At 34.2% G+C, this 23,086-nt stretch overlaps 1 pseudogene; it reads left to right on the plus strand.

Moving 5' to 3' along the window:
* Positions 1–21,619: 21,619 nt before the first annotated feature.
* LOC112839323 (small ribosomal subunit protein uS10-like) lies at positions 21,620–21,960 on the plus strand (annotated as a pseudogene).
* The last annotated feature ends 1,126 nt before the right edge of the window (positions 21,961–23,086 follow it).

Genomic DNA, 23,086 nt, shown 5'->3' on the forward strand with positions numbered 1-23,086 from the left:
ATCCTTTACCATGTGTCTAGACTAACAGTATTTTATATATTATGCATTACACAATAAAGAATACAGATTTAATCTACATGTGTAGGTATTTTATATATATGTACATATATTGTCTCTTTCATAAGCTTGAATCTTTTTTTTTCCATAAACTTGAATCTTAGTCAAAGGATCATTCTTTTAAAAATACATGAGTTACACAGAGATCATAGTTTTGGACAACTGTTTGGTTTTAACATTGGAAATTCATGTTACAAATTTTACTACATGTTATTAGTATAAAATAATCTCTTTAATACTTGATGTTTACTCTAGAACCTCAACTAATTTATGAGTTGTTACATGCATGTTAATTTTTTGCAATCACTAAATTTATCTCTACTTTATGCATATTTTTTGGATAATTTAATTTAGATGAGTGTTTCACTCTTTACTCAGCATTATACTTCCTTAGGAGATATTTTGTGGTTATAAAGATAGTATAGAATAAGTTTTTGAAGGTAAAGATGATGAAAATTTGTATAATATGTTGAACAACAGTAGCTCAGAATAAATTCTCCCTCTTTTGAAATATCTCTCTTGCAGATTTACTGTGAGCAACTGTTTCTTGGATTATCAAAGTCTTTCTATTTGATAGTTTTTATTGTATAGACATGTGTAATTGGTATTTATTCTTTTTGTTTATTTCTGATCAATGTATGATAATATCCTTATTTAAAGCTATGATAAGTTCTATTCATCATTTAGCAAGACTAGTGTGATTTTTTTTATCTCTGTATCCTGATAGAGAATAATAAAATTTTAATACTTGGATGTTACTTTGGTGATCATCTTTTCAACTCTTATAAGAAAATTTTCTTGAATTATTTGTTTCCGTTAACTTAGAAAGTTCCTCTTAGTTTATACCTATTTATATTGCTTATGGTACCACGTATAAAGTGTCATGTTATATTAGGGCTAAGAAAAACTTTTCTTGCTTATTCTCTGAGGATGAAAAATGATAATAAATGTCTTTTTCTGTTAGGCAGGAAAACCATGAAGCTCCAAATGGTTTTCTAGTTTGCTAGGAAATGATCATTTTATTTTAGGAAAAAATAATTTAATTTATTAGATATTAATATTGAATATGTCAGCAACCATTACTTTATTTTTTTTAGAAGAAAACTACTTGTATATTCTCAAAAATACAGTTATATCAATTTCTTGGTACTGTTCAACAAATTACCACAAACATAGCTACTGAACCACACAGATTGATTATCTGACAATTTCTGTATGTCAGGAGTCCAACCTGGTATGTCTGGGTTATCTGCTTAGAATATCACAAGGCTGAGGAATGCCTGGGTGGCTCACTTGGTTAAGCATCTGCCTTAGGCTCCAGGTTATGATCTCAGGGTCCTGGGATCAAGTCCCTTATCGGGCTCCCTGCTCAGCAAGGAACCTGCTTCTCCCTCTGCCTGCTGCTCCCGCTGCTTGTGCTCTCTCTCTCTCTCTCTCTCTCTCTGATAAATAAATAAAATCTGAAAAAAAAAAAGACTATCAAGGCTGAAATCAAGGTGTTGGTAGCCCTGAGTTTTTGTCTCAGTTTAAATGTAGAAGTGTGTGTAGTCTCAATTTAATATTTTTTGTTGCATTTTTTAAAAGATTTTATTTATTTATTTATTTGAAAGAGAGAGACATAGCGAGAGAGGGAACATGAGCAGGGGGAGTGGGAGAGGGAGAAGCAGGTTTCCCACTGAGCAGGGAGCCCAATGCGGGGCTCAATCCCAGGACCCTGGGATCCTGACCTGAGCCAAAGACAGACACTTAATAACTGAGCCACCCAGGCACCCCTGTTGCATTTGTTAAAGGCACTGGTAATTATTCAATATAGATGCTTTAGGAGAATCTCATATTATCTTTGGAAGATAATAACTAGGAGTAGCCACATTAAGAAGTGATTCAGGAAAACATTTATAGAAACTAGTAAAATCTCCCATTAAAAAGAAAATATTAGAGAGTACCTGGAGACCATGCTTTGTCATTGGGCCCTGGGAAGAGTTTCTAACCATACAAATGGTCTACACTGTAAAATCATGTAATTACTGAACTAAGGTGATAATAACTATGAAATAAATGAATCATATTCTCTAAAAAATATACATACAAAGTTGAAAAATCTATCAAAAAAAAGGAGGAAAACTTTCTTATATTAATTCAAGTATAGAACTTTTTCTCAATATCTGGGATTAGTTATATAAGCTTTGTTTTTTTCCTCAAATATTTGATAGAATTGATGCATAATATAATACATTATTAATATTTTACCAGAGTCTAAGTTAAAAAGTAAAAATCAATATATTGTTACATATTGTTAACTGACAGTTTGCCATAATAGCAATTACAATAGTAACAACAAAATTATTGCAGAATATTCCATTTTAGACTTTCAACTATAATTATTTCTGTACTTAAATAGGTTCTACTGCCTCCCTTGAACTGAAATAGGAACTCATTAATGAGAAGTTTGCAATGATTACTTAGAAACTTGTTGAAAAGTGTCTTTTGAAGATAGCTAAATTAGGCATTTTGTTTTTTCCCCCAGATAGAGTTTTATGCTAATTGGCTTTCTTTCTTATTCAATGGCAAAATTTGTGATTTGGGAAGTTACTGTTCTTGTTTTAATATCTTTTAAGCTCATAGATGAAAAGAAAAAGTTTTATTTTATATATATTTTTTCTTTTATGTAGAATAGACCCACTCAACCTAATGTTGTACAAACATGGCAGAATATCTGAGAGCACAAAATCCCAGCTCTCTATGGGAGTGCCCAGGGGTTATTTATTGGAACAGGGTCAATAGGAAAATAAGTAACAATGCTAAAGAAATAATGTGACCAGCAAATCAATCAATCATTAATCAATCAATCTCCTTCAACTCTGTCTATATTTATACCCATATAATTACTAATTGAAGGAATTTCAGTTGTGTGCTTTCTTTCTCATCACTAGTATTAAATAATTATACGTACATTTAGAGCCCTTCCAAAATGTTTCAAGCCCTTATTTTTCTTGAAGTTATAGTGGCCGTAATGCCACAATATAATGACAGTAGACTCATTAAACTAGAATGAAAAACGTATCCTACAAGATAATTACTGCATTTTATGTGAAGCAAAAAGTTTTGCGTATGTTGGTTAGTATATAGTAAATAGCATTTTAGTGATGAAAAAGATGATTATAAATATCAACTAGCCCAAAAATCTTCAATGTGCTTTGAATTTCCTTTCTAGACACAGCATTATGCAAATAAAAGGCAAACTCACCAGATTTGTTGCTATTGCAGAAACAATCAGAAAGGGCAAAAATCAAAGACTGCTCAAACATTTTGGGAGAGAAGAAAGTGTGTTAACTAGATAGATCACATATTATATTTCAAGTTAGTTTGCTTTAATGCCTAAAATAAAATTTCTTTTTTATCTTTTATCTTTATTATTATTTTATATTTATTATTACTACCTTTTCACTTTTATCTGTATAGGGTCTTGACAAAATTGTCAAGATAAAACATGCATTCTGCTATACTAGAGACACAGACTCAAATTGTGTGTACTCATTTAATCTTCCCCCTCAACTCATCATCCCCCTCAGTTGTCTTTAAACATAACTAAATTAGGGAGAAAAAAATAAAATTTGAGGCAAATTTATTGATACACTTGTGTTATATGGATCCAATCTTACCCTTCTCCAAAATAAACTAATACCTTAATGAGAATTTCCATACACTATTTCCATTGAAAAACTGACTTTATAAAGGCAAGTTTCCTGATGTTAAGTGTGCTCAGGAAGCAACTGGAGTAAGTGACTAATCATTCTGTGTCTCAGTTTTTTCTTTGTAAATTCAGGACTTTAAATAAAATTATCTTACATTCTTGCCAGCACTAAGTTTTATACTTCCTCCAATTATGGAGAACACCAGTTGAGTGACTCTGGGAAATCTAAGTTGTTTCTCAGTTTTCTCATTTGTAAGTCTCTGTTCCATCAACCTCAAAAATCTTTGTGTGAAGATAATTATTGTTAGATAAATGTTCAAAAACTATTTAAATGTCATGTAAATATAAGTGATAGGGTCTGGTTATGAAATTATTTTCTGTAAATTTAGGCATAATTACTTATAACTTAGAGCACCTGAGTGGCTCAGTTAGTTGAGCATCTGCCTTTGGCTCAGGCCATGATCTCAGGGTCCTGGGATTGAGCCCTGCATCAGGCTCCCTGCTCATCAGAGAGTCTGCTTCTCCCTCTCCCTCTGACCCTCCTCCCTGCTTGTGCTCTCTCTGTCTCTGTCTCAAATAAATGAATAAAATCTTAAAAAAATAATAATTACTTATAATTTAATTGTTTATTTAATTGTTTATGATTGACAACACCAAATATATATATTTTTCAATTTTATTCAGTAAATGTATTGCTGTTTAATAATAATGTTCAATTTGTTATGCTCATCTCCATTTGTCCCCAAACCAACGTATCTAGAAAAACAGGACTATTTTTCTATTTTTAAAAGATTTGCTGTTTTTTTATATTATAAAAGTGTACATTATATAAGCATTTTTATTTTGAATATTGGATATTAATATCTACATAAATATGAAATATAGTTTAAAAATTTATGTTTAAGGGCGCCTGGGTGGCTCAGTTGGTTAAGCAACTGCCTTCTGCTCAGGTCATGATCCTGGAGTCCCGGGATCGAGTCCCGCATCGGGCTCCCTGCTCAGCAGGGAGTCTGCTTCTCCCTCTGACCCTAACCCCTCTCATGTGCTCTCTCTCATTCTCTCTCTCTCAAATAAATAAATAAAATCTTTAAATAAATTTCTGTTTAATTTTTAAAAAATAAACAAGAATTGGGCTCCTGGGTGGCTCAGTTAACTGTCTGCCTTTGGCTCAGGTCATGATCCCAGGGTCCTGGGATTGAGTCCCACGTCAGGCTCCCTTCTCCAGTGGGGAGTCTGCTTCTCCCTATCTCTCTACCGCTCCCCCTTGCTTGTGCTCTTTCTCTCTCACTCTCTCTCTCTCTCTCTCTCAAATAACTAAACAAATAATGAAATAAAAAGTCTTTAAACAATAAATAAAATGAACAAAATAAAATGAACAATTATAAAAGATACTCAATTTGACTCAATTTCAATTTTTATAGCCCTCTCCCGGCTTACCACTTTTTGTATTTCCCCTCACCTCCCTAGATCCAACAGTTAGCTCTAACATGAACAATGATCTGCTCTTTCTATCAAACTTTTATTGTCCAGAATCCATCAACTCTCCTCTGTATATTACTCACATAAATTAATGTTAATGGTCAACCACTGAAATTACCAAATCTTATGCAACTTCAACTTATTTATATTTCCCTTGCTTTACGGATCTTCACTGCAAAACTACCATATTAGTGAAATCTAACTCTTGCTCTAATTCTTGCCCGCAACCAAGCAGATAATGTGTCTGGAAAAAAAACAATGTGACAATGATTTTTAATTTTTAATCTCCAGACACAATTCTCCCAAATTTATATATCCAAATGCTTACTCAGCATCTCCAATTAGACATTTAATGGACATTTCAAACATAATATATCCTCAGCTGCCAAAATCTTCATTGAAAGCATTCTTATTTTTTTTAAATAAGTTAGACAGAGCTAACTTAAGTTAGCTCTGTTTTTCCAGTAGTTCCTTCTGAAAACCTCAATCATCATGATCCTTCTTCTTTAGTATAAAACAATCTTCTGAGGAATCCTGTTAATTCAAAATTGCCTGAAGTCTTTTTTTTTTTTTTCCTCTCTACCTCTACATTTACCCCATGTTCCAAACCACCATCATCTCTAACTTGGATATATCTCATATCTCACTACTTTCACACTGACTCATCTCAATCAGGTGTAAACAAAGAAATGAAAGTGATTGGGATATTCCTTTGCTCAGTATCCTCCATTAAGTTCTCACCTCACTCAAAGTAAAATCCAAGACCCATCCAAACACCCATCCATAGACTCATAAGACCCCTTACAATCTAATGTAGTCCATTCCATTATCTAACAGCCCTGACTAAAAATTTCCTTCTCACTTGTTCCATTCCAAGTTCTCCCTTGGTTTTGTTTATTTATTTACTTCTTGTTGTTGTTTTTGTTTGGTGATTTCTTTTCAAACAGAGCAGACTCCCTGCCTTGTACTTTTTTTCTATAAACGGACTGTTCTTTCTGCAGATAGCCAAATCAGTCACCAGTTTACCTTCATCATTTTACTCAAATGTTTTTAAAGTGTTGCCTTACCTAACTATATTACTAAAGGTTTCAGCTCACCTCTCTAAGTGCATCCAATTTCTTTTCTCTGCTGATTTTTTGCTTATGAATAATCTGGCATACTATAAATTTTACATGTAGAGTGTGTCTTGTCTCTTAATCCTCTAGAATATAAATTCCATGAAATTAGGGATTTCTGATTATTGTGTTTACTTTCTAATGCCAGAAACAAATCAGTACCTGGCATACAACAAGGACAGATTATTTTGAAATGTCCTTTAGATTAGTAGAACTGCAAGATTCATCTCAATGAAATAGTCTATAGGGAGGATATACTCACTATATTATATACTCTTGGGTATTTACAATGATTTTTAATATAGCAGAAGTATTTGAAATCCTTTTAGAATAGATCCTTGATATTCTTTTCATGGACTACCTAACAACAAAAAGAACATTCTCTGTTGGCAATTGATGAGCTTTATAGCTTATTTTTAATACCTAAAGGCCTTAGAGTATTAAAAAGTTCTCATAAACTTTGCTTAAAAATATCTATTTAAATGCTTAAAAAATCAAGGAATATTTTCATCTAAAGCTTGGAGGCATTTTAAGAAATCTTTAAATTTTGATTTATGCTAAGTTATTTGCACTTTCTTAGGACAGTCAAAAAAGTTTGCAGAATATTATGCACAAATTTGTAGAATAAGCATTAAAAATAAACCTGAAGATCTAAAGATCCTGCATGAGTCTATACATGGAAAACCTTTTGTCATAACCACATCTACTAATAAGTGAGCATGGATATAAATAGTCCCTGAAATCTTCTGCTGGTTAATGTACTGACCAAAAGCACCATGACAGATAAATCAAGTTAAAACATAATCAAGAGGCTAGTGTATTCTCTGGGATGCTAGTGAAAAAGATATATGAGAACAACCTCAGGAGAAAGATGACCCAGAAGAAAAGAGACTTGAGCCAGGATCTGGAGTCCTTTTTTATAAATCTGTCTGTACCAGCAACAGCAGAGGAATTTAAGAATTGGCAAATTTATTGGAAGGTAAGCCTGAGAACCTTATATTAATCCTATTTCTAATTACATTGTATATTACATTCTATTTATTGTAAGAATAATGTGGATTATGTGAAAAGATTTCCTCCCTGTCTCAGGCCATCTGTGTCACCATTGTTACAATCAATACAGTAAGCTAGATGTTGTGCCAAACACATTACAAACGTATTATTTAATCCTCATTTTAACCTTGTGGGGGAGGTTTTATTATCAGAGTTAATGAAGGTTAAACAACTTACTCAGAGTAAGTGACAGTTCCAGGATTCCAACACTAGTCTATCACATTCCTAAATTCCCTTAGCCAGTATTACATATTCTTCACATAGGAAGCCAGGAAAAACATGCAGAAAGGGAGCAAAGGAGAAGAAGACATTTTGGGGGAAGAAATAGTAAAATGGTACTTGGGTATAAATTGCTACAAAATTATATGCTATGAAATCTCCTCACATCTTAAAACCTTCAGCAAAATTTCACATTTCAATTTTTCTTTGGAGCATTCTTTTGAGTATTGAAGAGAAGTGTTAAGATTTCCTCCAGGGTTAAATGCAGAAATAAACAGAGATGGCCCTGGAAATACAACTATTCTTAGAAAGACAACTATTCCCTTTTAATATGAGCAGTCTTTGAAATGCACAAACATTTTTTCTGATAAAGGGTTTTTATTTTTCCATATGTTTAAGCATTTCAGTTGTAGAACCTACCACATCTACTAATAAGTGAGCATGGATATAAATAGTATAAATTACTTCATACCTTATATTTTGTAATATTCTGATAATTATTATTCCTTTTGTAAAAATCTATCTTGTTGCCACATATGTTAATTTCCTAATGTGTGTTCTTCATTATATAATGGATAAACGACTGTTGGGGAGCAAGAACTCCTGTTGCCTCAAAGGTCCTTCTAGCTAGAACAGGAATCAAATTGACATGAGACAGAATAACAGGAGAAAATCAAATTTAATAGGTGTACATACAGGGAATCCACACTGACATGAAAATTCCAGAGACAGTCAGGAAAAATGTTTCATTCTGAACTAAGAAGAAGAGGGTAGGGGTTTGGGACATCAGAGGAAAAGAATGCACTTCACAGGGCAATAAGTAGAGCAGATGTTTGGGATGCCTGGATGGTTCAGTTTGTTGGGCAGCTGCCTTCAGCTCGGGTCCTGATCCCGAGGTCCTGGGATCAAGTCCCATACTGGGCTCCTTGTTCAGGGAGGAGCCCACTTCTCCCTTTGCCTGCCACTCCCCCTGCTTGTGCTCTCTGTCTCTCTCCCTGACAAATAAAAAAAAAAAATGCAGATGTTTGATAATTAGATGTTTGCTCTACCATACAGATGGGTCACTCAGTTAAAATTTACTTCCATTAACCCTGATTCAGTGAAAGAACTTCAATTTAGATTCTTCTATGTGGCAGTTAAGAGGGGAACAAAAGTTTCTCTTGAGCCCATGGAGTCTCAAATGTCTTTAGTTCAAAATAATCCACATGCCAAAGTGGTAAATTCTGAGGGAGCCATGAAAGAGAGAAAATTTGGTCCACAAGTGCTATCTTGACCACAGCCAGCCTGCTATCATTTGAAAGATGCTTCCTACAAGAGAGAAAAAACAAACAAACTAATTTTAGTTTTGTAACATCTTACTTTTGATATTAAAACTTTCACTAACTTAAATTCATTCCAACCTTAGCCAGTCCTGACCACACACACACACACACACACACACACACACACACACAAATCCTTTCCAAAGATTCCTATTCCACAAACCTTTGACAACTTTCTCTTTCCTTAACAAAATATACATTTTATATACTTTGCATATAAAGATGTTCCCCTTATTTTAAAAGCTTTAGTTACATAATTAATTAGAATGCTTAACACTTAGAAACTATAATTTGTAATGAAAACTAAATAAGCCATTGTGAACTGTTATACCAGCATTCTTTAGACTGACAAATTTATGAATAAATTTCATAAATTCTAGAACATATACCTTTTTCAATTTTTCAATGTGTCACTAAAGCAGTCAAATATCTTTTAGTTTTTCTTTCATAAGAAGTTAAAAATGGAAAACCTATGTTCAGTAATGACTATTTCAGTAATTGATCTTATTTGGAAATGATCTAGATATTTAATGATGATCTAGATCCATCAGCTAGGGTAACTTAGCAAAACTCTAAAGTTTTAAATTACCGAAAAGATTTAGGGGAACTACTTCAGACATAAATATTGCTGAAAAGTTTCTTTATAAACTTTTATCTTATATATCTCTATTTACTTCACTTCTTAATAATTATTAAGTTGGTCATTAAAATTTCATGAGACCTTAAGTAGCTATCATCTTATCTTTTTTGCTGACAAATTCTGTAAGAGATAACATGACCTCATTTGACCTTCAGTAAGCCTAGGTAGAATGAAAGTATTACTGCTGATAACTCTAAAGACATGCCTGTTTTAATTAAATGAACAAGCTTAAACCAGCTTTAATACTGAATATTTTCCCAGATCCCATGAACCTGAAATTCATTTGGATTAAGTTTCTAGTACATTTCTGAGGATTTAATTTATATAAGTACTTAATTTTCTTTACAATTAAATATAACTCTTTTGCAAATTAATTTTGGCAATATCACCCAGATATAGGAAATATCACACATCTACAATACACATAATCATAGACACACTTGAACGTAGAGACAGAAACAAAGAGAAACTTTGGAATTCCCCTTTTTTAAGTTTCTGCCATGAAATGGGTATAACACAAAACTCACTAATTTATAAAAGCAGTTGGATTTTTCAAATAACCTTTCCTCCTTTTATTCTCCTTCCAGTAACAATTACCCCCTGAAATTTGTATATCAAAGAGATGGATTAGATAAGAGTTCTGGACAAAACCCTATGGAATATTTACATCTCAAGGTCACAGGAAAAAAGTGCAAGTTCCTCCAAGAAGGATTTTGATTCTATAAGGCCAATATTTAAAGCCTTTTGAGATAAATAGAGAAGGTTTTGGGATTGGTAAAAAGAATTGGTGGACTTTGATTTGTTTCTGAAGCTACACTTCTGATCCTGTAAAGAAAGACTAGATTTGTTAAACAAGAACAGCTATCTTTAATTTCTCAAAGAATTGACAACAAATTTATACCAAAGGACTGATACACCCATTCACTTATGTTAGAATATTTTTCTTTCCCTCTGGGTACATTTAGCTTAGGGCAGAAAGACTAAAAACATTCTTATCAGGTTCTGAATATCACCTTCCAATCTGGCCAAGTTTTTGATCATTAAGTTATTAAATTTTTAAAAAATATCTTGTCAGGTTTTAACTGGAACAAATAGTAGTTTGTTTTAAACAATCCCATGGACCCAAGAGGCATCCTCAAAAAAAGTACAAAATATCTTATCTTTCTCAAGATCTAGACTAACTCCCAAAAAGATCCAAAAGAAAGAATTGACAATCTGCATGTCCCAGGAAGGCAAAAAGCCAAGCCAAATTCTTAGGATGGAAAAATGAGACAAGCAAGAAAGTAGTAGCTTATCCCTGAGCAAGAAAGGATCAATAACCGATTGGTTTGGATGTGGAAAGGAAAGGACAATGTGAAATTTTATTTCCCTTTCTCTACTAGGTTCAGGAGGTAATCTATTTACAATAACTTTTGAGGATCCTCCCTGGGTTTAAGAAATTTTTGAACTATGGCCCTTAGTTTGGCCTTTGACCAATGAGTGCAAGGTACCTGTAGAGAATTGCCTGTATTCTCAGCTGGTTTTATTTTAAAAGGACAATGCTTAATAGTCTCTTCAGAGTGGAAAAGCAATTCAAAGTAATGAAGGATTGTTGGAAGAAAGGCAGTCAGGGACAAGGGGTTCCTGCCCTAAGAGGAAACCACCTTTAAAAAGATTTTACACCACCCTGGAAGGATCCCTCCACCCTTTCTCACCCCTCTCTGATAGGTAGATGCCAAAAACCTGATTGGCTGACAGGCTTAGGGAGGGTTAATCAGATTAAAACAGCCCATGAATGAGCCCATAAAAACCCCTAGACTTAGAAACTCCAGTGGTAACCCTCTAGGGTCCCCTACCTCTTCAGGGGCTTTGTACTATTGCTCAATAAGCTTTATTGCTCAATAAACTTTGCTTTGCTGCCCACCATTCTTGGTTTGGTCTACCTTTTCATTCTTTGAAGCAGCATGACCAAGAACAGAAGGCACTAAGGAAAAGAAATCCTGTAACAGAAAGATTACCAGAATGAGTATTCAAATAAAGGACAGAGGGGAACAATGGGAGTTATGTCCATCTTATATGTCAGCTTTATAGTCTCTTGTTTTTGGTAACTTTTATCTCTTTTTATGAAGTTATCTCTTTTTATTAACTTTTTACGATGAATCTTTTAATAAAACTATTTTGGAATTTTGAAATCTTTTGGAGGCTTTTGCATGCCAATTAAAATAGGTATCCCATTCTGTTTCTTTAATTTGGGAATCCTTGCATTCAAGTACATTTTAAAAAATAATCTTATTTAAATGGAACATTCCCCACAATGGCTATTGGACTTCTAATTGTCTTTAGTAAGATTATGCCATTTTTATAGATATCTACAGCTTCCAGGACCACAGTTCTTAGATATAAAATTTAAAAAAAGACATCTTATGGCACACTCAACTCTTTGGATATAAAATATCTCATTTCTTTTAGCTTAGGTCTTTAGGTTTCTGAGAACAAAGCTAATATGCAAGAAAGATATGCTGTGGGGTTGGAGATTGTGGGGTATTTTACAGTACTTTGTTGCACTGAAATTTTCTTGAGGTTGGCAGATGAACTAGTGTCAATCTGATGCTAACAGGCCAGGTCTGAAGACCCAGAGGAAGATCCCAAAGGACAAGCCAAGAGGGCCCTTGACTTCATGCAGGATGGTGAAAGCAGGAGGTGAAAGTAGAGTTTATTGAAGATATAGAGAGAACAGATACAGAGGGACCATCCAGGAAAGAAGCATGAGTCTCATTTTGTTTGAGATCTGGACCTTTTTATTGAGGATGGTAGTCTGGCATACGTGTCTTCTCAGGTATCCAGGAAACAGAAGGCCAAGGTCCAAGTGTCCATTATAAGACACTCATTCCCTGAAGCCAGGGGTCTTGGTGTTGAGATGTCTAGTGCCAAAGGTTTAGATATTACCAATTGTGCTGGAGAACTCCAAAGATATCATTAACTCTTTGTCTCTTACAAGGAAGACATATATTAAGGCATGTGTAGGGCAAGGATACAGGTCCTAGCAAGAACAGAAGAAGAAGTAAAGGGGGGTGGGGGGAACCAACAGTTTTTTTTTTTTTTCATCGGGCCCCTTTGATTTCCTTGTCTCATATCTAACCCATTCTGTAACCAACTCATCCTAACAGGAGTCTTCTTGAGGTGGCTAGTGCTCTAATAGGCTTTAAGTCCTCAGCCCATGCCCACCAAATTTTGCAGGTTTCTGGCTTCTAAGATCCCCTTTAGCAGGACTTTATTGGACCCAGTCCAGCTCAAGTTAGACCCAGTCCTACTGCAGGACCAGTTTAGTTTTTCAGTCAGACCCAGTCTGATTTCTGTCACTAACCACCACCAATTCCCACAGAACTTTAGATTGAGGAAAGGATTGAACCAGTAGACTTCAACATATGGGGACTGTGGACTGATTCCATAGAAATGAGGAATTTCAGCTGCCACCAATAGTTCTTAACACAGAATCTGGGGGTCTGGGGACAAAACCAGGCCTGGGGTTTCTAATCAAATGGGGGACTGACTGGAAAGCCAATAAGATCGGAAACTCAATGCAAAGAGACCAGAGCTCAAAACCAAGAGAAACTTAGGGCTCACAGAAATGGTGAGAAAGAGTGAACTCAGAGTGCTTATGGGTACCACACCTGTGTTTCTCCTTGTCCCTGTATACCACTGGAAGTTTTTTTGATTACCATCACTGTAACTGAATCTGTTAAAAAAAAAAAATTCAACTGAGTAAATTTAAAGATCTAATTGGCTGTATTCAATGATTCATAAATTGGGCAACACCCCATTTAGCAAATAGAGGGGAGATCTGAGGAGTTGTACAAAATGAAGATTTTTATCAGCAGAAGGAAGTTAAAAGAGTGGATTATTTCAGGCAAGGTTACCTCACCTTACAGGAAGACAGGGGGTCTTATCATGCAAAGTATATCACCAATGGTAATCTGAAAATTCCAGACTGATTGGCTTAAAATTTCACCCCTGGGAGATACTGCAACTGCCATTAGATTAGGCTTTAAGTCTTGGTGGAGCTTAACAAAAGTGACTCCATTTGGGGTCTATTGTTTCTTTTTAACAGGGTAAAGATAATTACTGGATTTCTTTTATCATTTGTAACAAAATTTCATAGTACAACATTATGTATACCAGTATTATGAGCCATTTTACTTTTAATATTATATTAAGTTCTATTTATGTATAGGTTTAGTGTTTTAGTCCTAATGTGTGTTTCTCTTAAGATTTATTTATTTATTTATTTATGAGAGAGTGCGAGCATGTGAGCAGGGAGAAGAGCAGAGGAAGAAGGAGAGAATCTCAAACAGACTCTGCGCTGAAAGCAGAGCCCAACTTGGGTCTCAACTGCAGGACCCTGAGATCATGACCTGAGCCAAAACCAAGAATCCAAAGTCCAGCTGACTGAGACACCCAGGCACCCCTAGTCCTAATGTTTTATTACTATTTTATTGTTCCAAGCTTAAACATTTTGAAAATATATTCAACACTACTATTTTTGGCCAAAGCCCAATTTAAAAATCAGGCTATCTAGAAAAAGATCTCAATTTTTGGTCTGTTTATAGGAGCACATTTTATTAAGGATAGTTAGTATGTGCCTAATGAAGGGAACTATCCAAGGATAAGTTCTGAAATTTTGGAAAATGAGCTACTGTTTTAATTGAGGTTTATTGGCAAAGTGTTATGGTACAGTGAGATTATATCTAAGAACTGTGTAAGAATATGGATTTAGGGTTTTAATGCTGACATGATTATTAACAGTAGCTTCAACCTCAAAAATGTTCTGTTTTGACAATAAATTATATAGTTGTTCAAAAGAGACAGAATTTGCCACCACAAAATATGCATCTTTGGCATTAGGATTATCTTCAGGTGATTATTTTTAAGAAACTATGGACACGAAAGAAGTTCTGAAAACTGGCAGAAATTATCCTTCTGTAGGAGACGTTTACATTTATAAGAAAAAGCTCCATTTGCAAGGGTGACTTCTTCTCTATTCCAGGAATAGGAGGATGACAAAATCTGTAGAAAATAAAAAGGCACAGACTTAAATCTGCATAACAACATTACACTTATTTAGGGTTCTTTTCCTGAAAACTTGGCTCTCCCAGCCCAGTCTCCTTTTGTCTTCAGCTGGAGATGATATTTAAGGTGATGGCTTGGGCCATTATGTGGAATTACTCCATTTTTCTGGGTATCCCTCATGTATACAGGAGGTAAATAGGTAATTGAACCTAAGTCTGTCTGCCTGCCTGATGTGCAGCAAAGCCACTCATCCAGACATCAAGTAGGCAGCAAAGAAAGGGTTTGTTTGAGAGGCAGCCAAACAAAAAGATGAGAGGCTAAACTTCAAATCTGCTTCCCCAAAGGGGGAGGGAATAAGTTTTTTTTTTTTTTTATAATCATAGAGGTTGAGATTACATACTTATTGATGAACAGGGTGGGGAAACTTACGACTATGCATGAGGGAAGATTGAGCATTTGCATTGAGCAAAGATATATAACATACATTCCATGTTCACTTTGGGATAGAGACTTAACACCAGAAGGAGGAGAAATTTAGGCCCTGACCTCAGGATTATTTTAGGACAATAAGAGCTGGTCTAAACTGGATGGGGCCTTGGACTCATTATCTCAGGTAAGTAATGCAAGGCCTTGCTTGTTCATGGGCTGGAACCATATAAGTTGACTTTGAATCCAGGCTTCCAAAGAGACAGCTAGTGGATTTGTTAGTGGGGTCTGAAAAGATACAAGAGCTGATTAGGAAGAAATAGTTCTCTGAAACACAAGCTATAAATTTTCTGCTAGTTTTAAACTCATTAACCCTATGGGGCATGGTTTTAATCTCCTCTGAGTTATGATCATTCCTCAATCTTGAAGGAATTGGGATAATGACTTCTCTGGCTACTTCCCTATCTCCTCTGGTAAGGCAGGTTTTGGGTAAAGAGTGGTTTTTGCAAATCTTAGCCGTATGTAAAATCCCTTTGATGGTTAATATGCCTACATGTGGGCCTAAGCAGAAGTTTCTAACTTATAGGTTGTAACAACAAGGGAAATAGAAACAACATGAAGTCCAACATATTAAGGGTTTTTTGTTGTTGTTGTTTGTTTGTTTTCCCTGTTACAAATATGTCATTAAACTTGTTCATTTTTCTCTGTTAGTTTGTCTTCTATTACAAGGGGAGTCTCAGCCAGGAACTTACAAGGATAGAGGGAAAATTATTTTTCTTCCCCTACACTAACCATCGCCTAAAGGAGGATAGAGTTTAGATAGAAAAGATTCAGTTCTTGAGCATCTACAGTTTCTGATACGAAATTCATAATATGCACCCCAAACCAAGTTTCATTCCCATACTCTGTAGTCTCTCTTCACTCTGAGAATGTTTTCCTGGTAATGGTTTAACATTATCATGTCACATGTGTTCATAACATGTTTGCCTCATATACTGGGGGATATATGCAGCTACTGATCACAGGAACAATCCTGCCCATTAATTAGTGTGACAGGTATAGGGGAAGAAAAATAGTTTCTAAGTGGTCAGAGGAGAAAATCTAAGAGAAACAGTATTTCCTATTATATATTTAAAGGTTGTAAGTAATGAACATTGAGGCTATAGAGTATGGGGAATAATCACTGACCTAGATAATCATCTCAGAGACTAATATCCAGAGGTAAATAAGAAGGAAAAATGCCATAGAAAAAATAATTACATACAATATGGCATAATTGAGGACTAGAGTGGACCCTTGGTAATCTGTACATCAAGTCCTACAGAAAGATCAACATTCAAAAATAATTTCTCCCTTTAAATGGAAAAATATATTCAAACTACAAACTAAGAAAACTTTAATTTCAATATTGTTTTCATTAATGAGGTTGAGAGTGTTGGACACTGTTTAAGCAGGCAAAGCATTGCACTGGGGATAGTGAAAAATGGTTGTATCATAAGGACACATGTTTCATGGAGGAAGAAATAAAGAAAATAAACTTGCGGGTGCCTGGGTGGCTCAGTTGGTTAAGCGACTGCCTTCGGCTCAGGTCATGATCCTGGAGTCCCGGGATCGAGTCCTACATTGGGCTCCCTGCTCAGCAGGGAGTCTGCTTCTCCCTCTGACCCTCTTCCCTCTCATGCTCTGTTTCTCTCATTCTCTCTCTCTCAAATAAATAAGCAAAATCTTTAAAAAAAAAAAGAAAATAAACTTGCTGTACTTCATGCACTTACTTAGATATTTAATATTACTATCAGTAAAACAATTGAAATTTGGAATAATATGAACAAAGTCAAATTCTTGAAAGACATTAACTTTACCTGATTTTGAGGAACCAGTATAACTTAAAGAAGAAAAAAAAATGACTAACATTTTTGCAATAAGGAAGTTATAAACTAACTTCAAACTTTTCAACTAAGAGACTGGGCCTCTGTCCCATTTATTTGAAATGCAAAGCAGGTATTGGACTGTATTTTAAAGGAAAGTTGAATTGATCACAATTTGGTGTTTCAAAAATGGGAATAATGCATTAAATATTTTCAATTAATGTAAAACACAAGAAAAAGACCAGAAAAAACCTTTTTCTAATTTTACTCCTCATGGACACTTAAGTTAATTTTCTCCAGAACTCACCTGTAGTCCATATGACAATAATTCCTTCATTTAAGAAATCCCCACCTTGTTAACAGTGTGAGAATGTAAATTTGAAGTACTTTTGACTGGGAAAACTTTATCATAATAAAATAGTTTAATTTCCCTGAGCATGAAATAATTCCCCCAAGGAATGTAACTATTAATGGCATGCTATGATTAATTAATTGGTTCTGGGAACTATTATACTATATTAGTCACTTTCATATTAGTGTTCCCAAGAGTGACAAATAAATAAGACAGTGATTGTACTTCTACATGTCCAGCCATTTCCTGCCAAGACATTTTGCTGATGTGCAGCTTCTATGCAATTTCCCACAATGTACTTCTCATCTGACTTAGTGCAAGCTTTGTTAGTTTAATGCTTAGAAATGACTCATGTTCTAGCAGAAAATCTTTCCTCTCATTCCTTTTTTGTGTTATAGACAACAGTGTCCCTGGGGGGCATGACAACTGATCCCAGCAGGGTTATTTACAGTGACATGGTAGCACTCTTGCCAAGGGGGATTGCTAAAGGGTACATTTCTTCAATGTCAATTTCAACCCAGCAGCAATTTCTGCAGTTGTAAATAATTCTGTCTATTTCATCTCTAGTCAGGTAACTGCTGTCAAATTAAAGAGGTGTTCAAAACTCACAGCACAATTTTGCTTTTTCATTATTATATCTGCGATGTGATTGGTGTGATATATTTTCTTGCATGAATGAGCAAATTTATTGAAAATTTATTCAACTAGAGAGGTTTGCAATTCTTTACATGTCAACCCTCTAAATTCATATTGCAATGATATTTGGGGACTATAAGAATGTAGTTCAAGTAATAATTTTAAATGTAATAAAATTATTTTCTTAAATTATTAAAGCTCACCTTTCATTAATATCATACACCCATTAAAGCATTGAATTGTGTACGGGGCGCCTGGGTGGATCAGTCGTTAAGCGTCTGCCTTCGGCTCAGGTCATGATCCCATAGTTCTGGCATCGAGCCCCGCATCGGGCTCCCTGCTTGGTGGGAAGCCTGCTTCTCCCTCTCCCACTCCCCCTGCTTGTGTTCCCTCTCTTGCTTTGTCTCTCTCTGTCAAATAAATAAATCTTTAAAAAAAAAAACATTGAATTATGTAAATATAAGAACTTGACTAAGAAACTGTTATGTGTCAACCATTTCACTTACATTATTTAATCCTAATAACCTATGAATAAGCCATTTATTGTTATACAAGGTAACTGATCCTCAGACACATAAATGACTTTCCAAATCCACAAAATATTTGTCTATGATCTGAATTATCTGACACAAAATTTAACATACAGGCATACCTCGTTTTATTGTGCTTTGCTTTATTGCGCTTTGCAGATAATTGTGTTCTTACAAATTGAAGGTTTGTGGCAAACCCTACATCCAGCAATCCCATGGGCACCATTTTTCCAATAGCATTTGGTCACTTCATGTCTCTGGAAATTTTGGTAATTCTCACAATATTTCAAACTTTTTCATTATCATTGCATTTGTTATGATGATCTATGATTAATGATTATGACTCGCTGAAAGCTCAAATGATGATTAGCACTTTTTAGTAATAAAATATTTTCAATTAAGGTATGTGCACATTGTTATTTTAGTTGCAATACTATTGCACACTTAATACACTACAGCATCATGTAAACATAACTTTTATATACACTGTGAAACCAAAACATTCATTTGGCTGGCATTATTGCACTGGTCTGGAACCAAACCTGCAATATCTCTGAGATATGCCTGTAATCTCGATGCCATGTTGCTCCCTCACATTTAAAAGGTACTGAAGAACACTGAATGAAGGTCAATGGCCTTGGTTTACATTTCAAGCACCAAAGTGACTGTCACCCATATTCTCAGACCTACCTTGAGATCAAAATAAATGCTCTAATCAATTTTCAGCATGACAGACATTCAAATATATGAAGTTAAGCATATCACCCCAACATCTCCTCTTTTCCATTTTCCTAGTACAGTTGGAGTTAGAGTCAGGGTTAAAGTTCCCAGTAGCTCACAGAATACTTAATCCACTCCTGTTTCTCAATACTCCTCTTCATATGCAGTTGTCAAGATTTAAAAATATACTTTAGGTGTAATCTGCTCATCTCTCAAAAGTTATTGATTATTTTAAAGAGTACTTCTATAAAAAAAAATAAAGGGTACTTCTATGAAAAGGGCATTAATTTTTTAATTATTTTCTATGTAGTCTGCATTTTTTGACTCATTGATTTAACCACACCACATAAATCTTTATTTTTTTTTCCTATTTTGTATCTCATATGCATAATTTTCACCTGTGGGTGGGGGCAGGGGGGAAATACCATCTATTCATGATTGTGGGAATATGGAATTCAGATCATAATTTTCTATAAATAAGGTTAACATTTAGGAGCTTTTTGGCCAGCATATTCAGATTTTAGTGAATAAGTACAAATAAAAACTATTTAAAATATTGATAAATATAGATAATTAATATCAATATATTTTTGTTTTTTTAGGCAATGTTTGTTAATTGATAAACTTTTTTTCCATTTTATTAATAAAAAATAAATGGATCTTAGATATCAACATATCCTCTCCTTCTTGGACAAGATTCTTACACATATAGACACATACATCACCAAATATTTACCTAAATGATTATTTTCTACCTAATATGGTTGATCTTATTTATAAATATATTTAAGTTAAAAAGAAACAATTTCTCTTTAATGTTTTCTTTATTGCTTTACTTACCTTGTTTTGAGTTAGGAGATAATATTTAACAAGGGTTATTTATTTCAAAAAAATAAGATAAATATAATTTTAAGCTGAAATAAAATGCAAAAAATGGCAACATTGGATTGCTTTGATTCTTTGAATCTTGTATTAAACAATATTTGGTATCATGGGAAATTAAATTTAAGTATACTCTCAATTTAAATGAAGAATGAAGATCAGTTTGAATGCATTTATTTTATTTTCAATCAACTGAACAAAGAAGGATAAAAAATCATAAATTATAATAAAAAAAGAACTTTAGATCAAAAGATATGATAGTTAATTATTCCAGAGAATCTCATATGGGAAAATTCCAAAGATAATTGGAATATTAATTAATATAATTAATTAACATAAAACAACCTAGCCTACATGTGAATGTCTGTTGGTGTAAATAAGTTTCTTTGATTGGAAAATACTGCCCCCAGAAGAATGAGCTATTAGCAAATACCTTGCTTTTATTAATTGTCAACATGTTTCAAATAAATACTGTTTATAGGCACTTTGTATCTACAATCCAGAGTAAGACATCGTCCTTACACTAAAGAACATTAATAAACCTAAATATAGGTGAAGTTAAGTTCCAATAAAATGAATAGACATAACAAAGATTATTTTTATTATACATTCTTCCTAACCATTAAAATACAAATTAAATCACAGGAAAAATTCATGCAAAATTTTTTAAGATTTAAAAATAGCAGTTTCCAGAATACTGATTTATATCCAAAATATGAAAATAGTGTATTTTTGATGTTTTTGATCTGATGAAATTTCCATATTCTGCATATATTTGTTAGTTGTTTATTAAGTTGATAGGTCACATAACACAAAAAAAATTCTTTCCCCTTCAATTTAGAATTTGTCAGAATTTTCCATGCGATATAAGGAAAATGGAAAACAGGTTTAGTGAAGTGCCTCTAAATGAACTTTCTAATTGCCTGAGTGTCAAATGGTGACTAGTGTATATATCACAGAGTTACTATGCGACTTTGGACCAATCAAAAATTTTTGTCTCTAATTTATCTCATATATCAAATAGGGATAATTATACCTCCCACACTAAATTCCACACATTGTAATATGAATGCCATAAGAATATGTAGCTAAGGTGCTTTTAAAAATACAAGGTGAAAGTAAAGACACACAATTCAATTAATTAATTAACTAGTTAATTTTTTAAAAAAGATTTTAGAGAGAGAGCAGGAGGGCAGGGAGAGGAGCAGAGGGAAAGAGAGAGAGACAGAATCTCCAATACTCCACACTGAGCACAGAGACCAAAGTGGGCTTGATCTCAGGACCCTGACCGAGATCATGACCTGAGCCAAAACCAAGAGTCCCATGCTAAGTGACTGAGCAACCTAGGCACCCCCACATTATTTAATTAAAAAAATCTTTTTTCTCCCTCCTATAAAAACTAAAGGTCTGTACTAAGAAGGTATTCATTTTCTAAAAAGAAAAATGTTCATGTAAAAATGACCAAAACTCTTTGAGGAAGACTCAGGGGCAGCCACAGCAGAGCTCTGGACACCCCACTACTGCTCCTCACTCCCTGCTGTTTCCTCTCCCCACGGAACAAGTAGAGCAAGCAGCCACCCAGAGCAATGGCTTTTAAAGACACTGGGAAGACACCCTTGGAACCAGAGGTGGTGATTCACCAAATTTGAATTAGTCTAACTGGCCACAACATAAAATCTTTGGAGAAGGTATGTGCTGATTTGCTCAGAGGCATAAAGGAAAAGAATCTCAAAGTGGAAGGACCAAGACTCTGAGAATCACTATAAGAAAAATTCCTTGTTTTGAAGTTTCAAAGACTTGGGATCATTTTCAGATGAGGATCCACAAGCGACTCAATGATTTGCACAGTCCTGAGATTGTTAAGCAAATTACTTCCAACAGTATTAAGCCAGAAGTGGAGGTTGATCTCACCTTTGTAGATGTTTAAGTCAACCTTTTATATAAATTATCGGTTGTCTAAAAAAGAAATAAAAATGACCAAACCCGCCCCCCCAACATCCGAGAAAAGTTTGAAAATAAATTACAAAATTTGGTAAACGTGCTTAGAAAACTTGGGGTCTTTCATGCCCGGGCTGTGGATACCATTTTACTGATTTCATTCAAATAGAATTTTACTGCATTTAATTTATTGTACTCTTAGAGTTCATTTAGGTTTTACCTATATTAAAAGAGCTAACATATGTAATATAAAACATTCTGCCTATCTCATGTTAATAACTCAATACAAGCTAGCTGAAAACAATATTTATAGCAGTCATAGTACCATTACCAAATTTTCTCACTGAAATTTCCTCCACTCAGAGGCATGGATACAATCTTTGAAATGACTCTTTTTTAAAAATAGCCACACTAAGTGCCTCTTTTGATTGTACCATTTGTTTGTAAGAAAATTTCTCTCTACTTGTATGTAACTAGCTCTTCACAAGTGATTGGGAAGATGAAACAACCTGACAGAGTTCCTTCCGTTGCCTGCAAAAGGTTTTCTGAAGTTCTGCCGGACATCTGAATGAGAATTGAATGCATATATTATAACCTTGATATCTGAAACAAATTGATCCAAAGTAATGTTAATTACTTGCTGTTTGCAGGGGGAAACATGCATAGGATGGAGTGATAAAGCTTTTGTTTAAGCATGTGAATTAAACAGAATAACCCATCAGGCTGTTTTGCTGTAAACACTGTGCTATGCCTTCCTGCATTATCTACAGCCAATTACATGATTGGTTTAAACAATAGCCAGTGGTAAACCACACTTGCAATTTTTTAATGTAGTTTTACCCTTGTTTGAAGCTTTAACACATACATGAATAGATTAATTAACAAGAGGTCATAGAAAAACAGATGAAAAATTAAAGGTGATGAAATTTCAGAAATAGTGTATTAGCAAGAATATAGGTGTCATCAAAAAAAAAAAAAAACACGCACAGAAACAAACATTTTAAAGGTGAAACTAGACCAACAAGGCTGAAAACACTGGAATTACTGTGGCAGTATAGAGGGAAATCAACAACAAAGAAATCATTGTTATATAGAAACAATTCTAACATAAGGTT

This window comes from Callorhinus ursinus, unplaced genomic scaffold (genome assembly GCF_003265705.2).
Source record: "Callorhinus ursinus isolate GAN/ISIS: 27379988/994484 unplaced genomic scaffold, GSC_fseal_2.0 scaffold54, whole genome shotgun sequence".
In the NCBI taxonomy this organism is placed as follows: domain Eukaryota; kingdom Metazoa; phylum Chordata; class Mammalia; order Carnivora; family Otariidae; genus Callorhinus; species Callorhinus ursinus.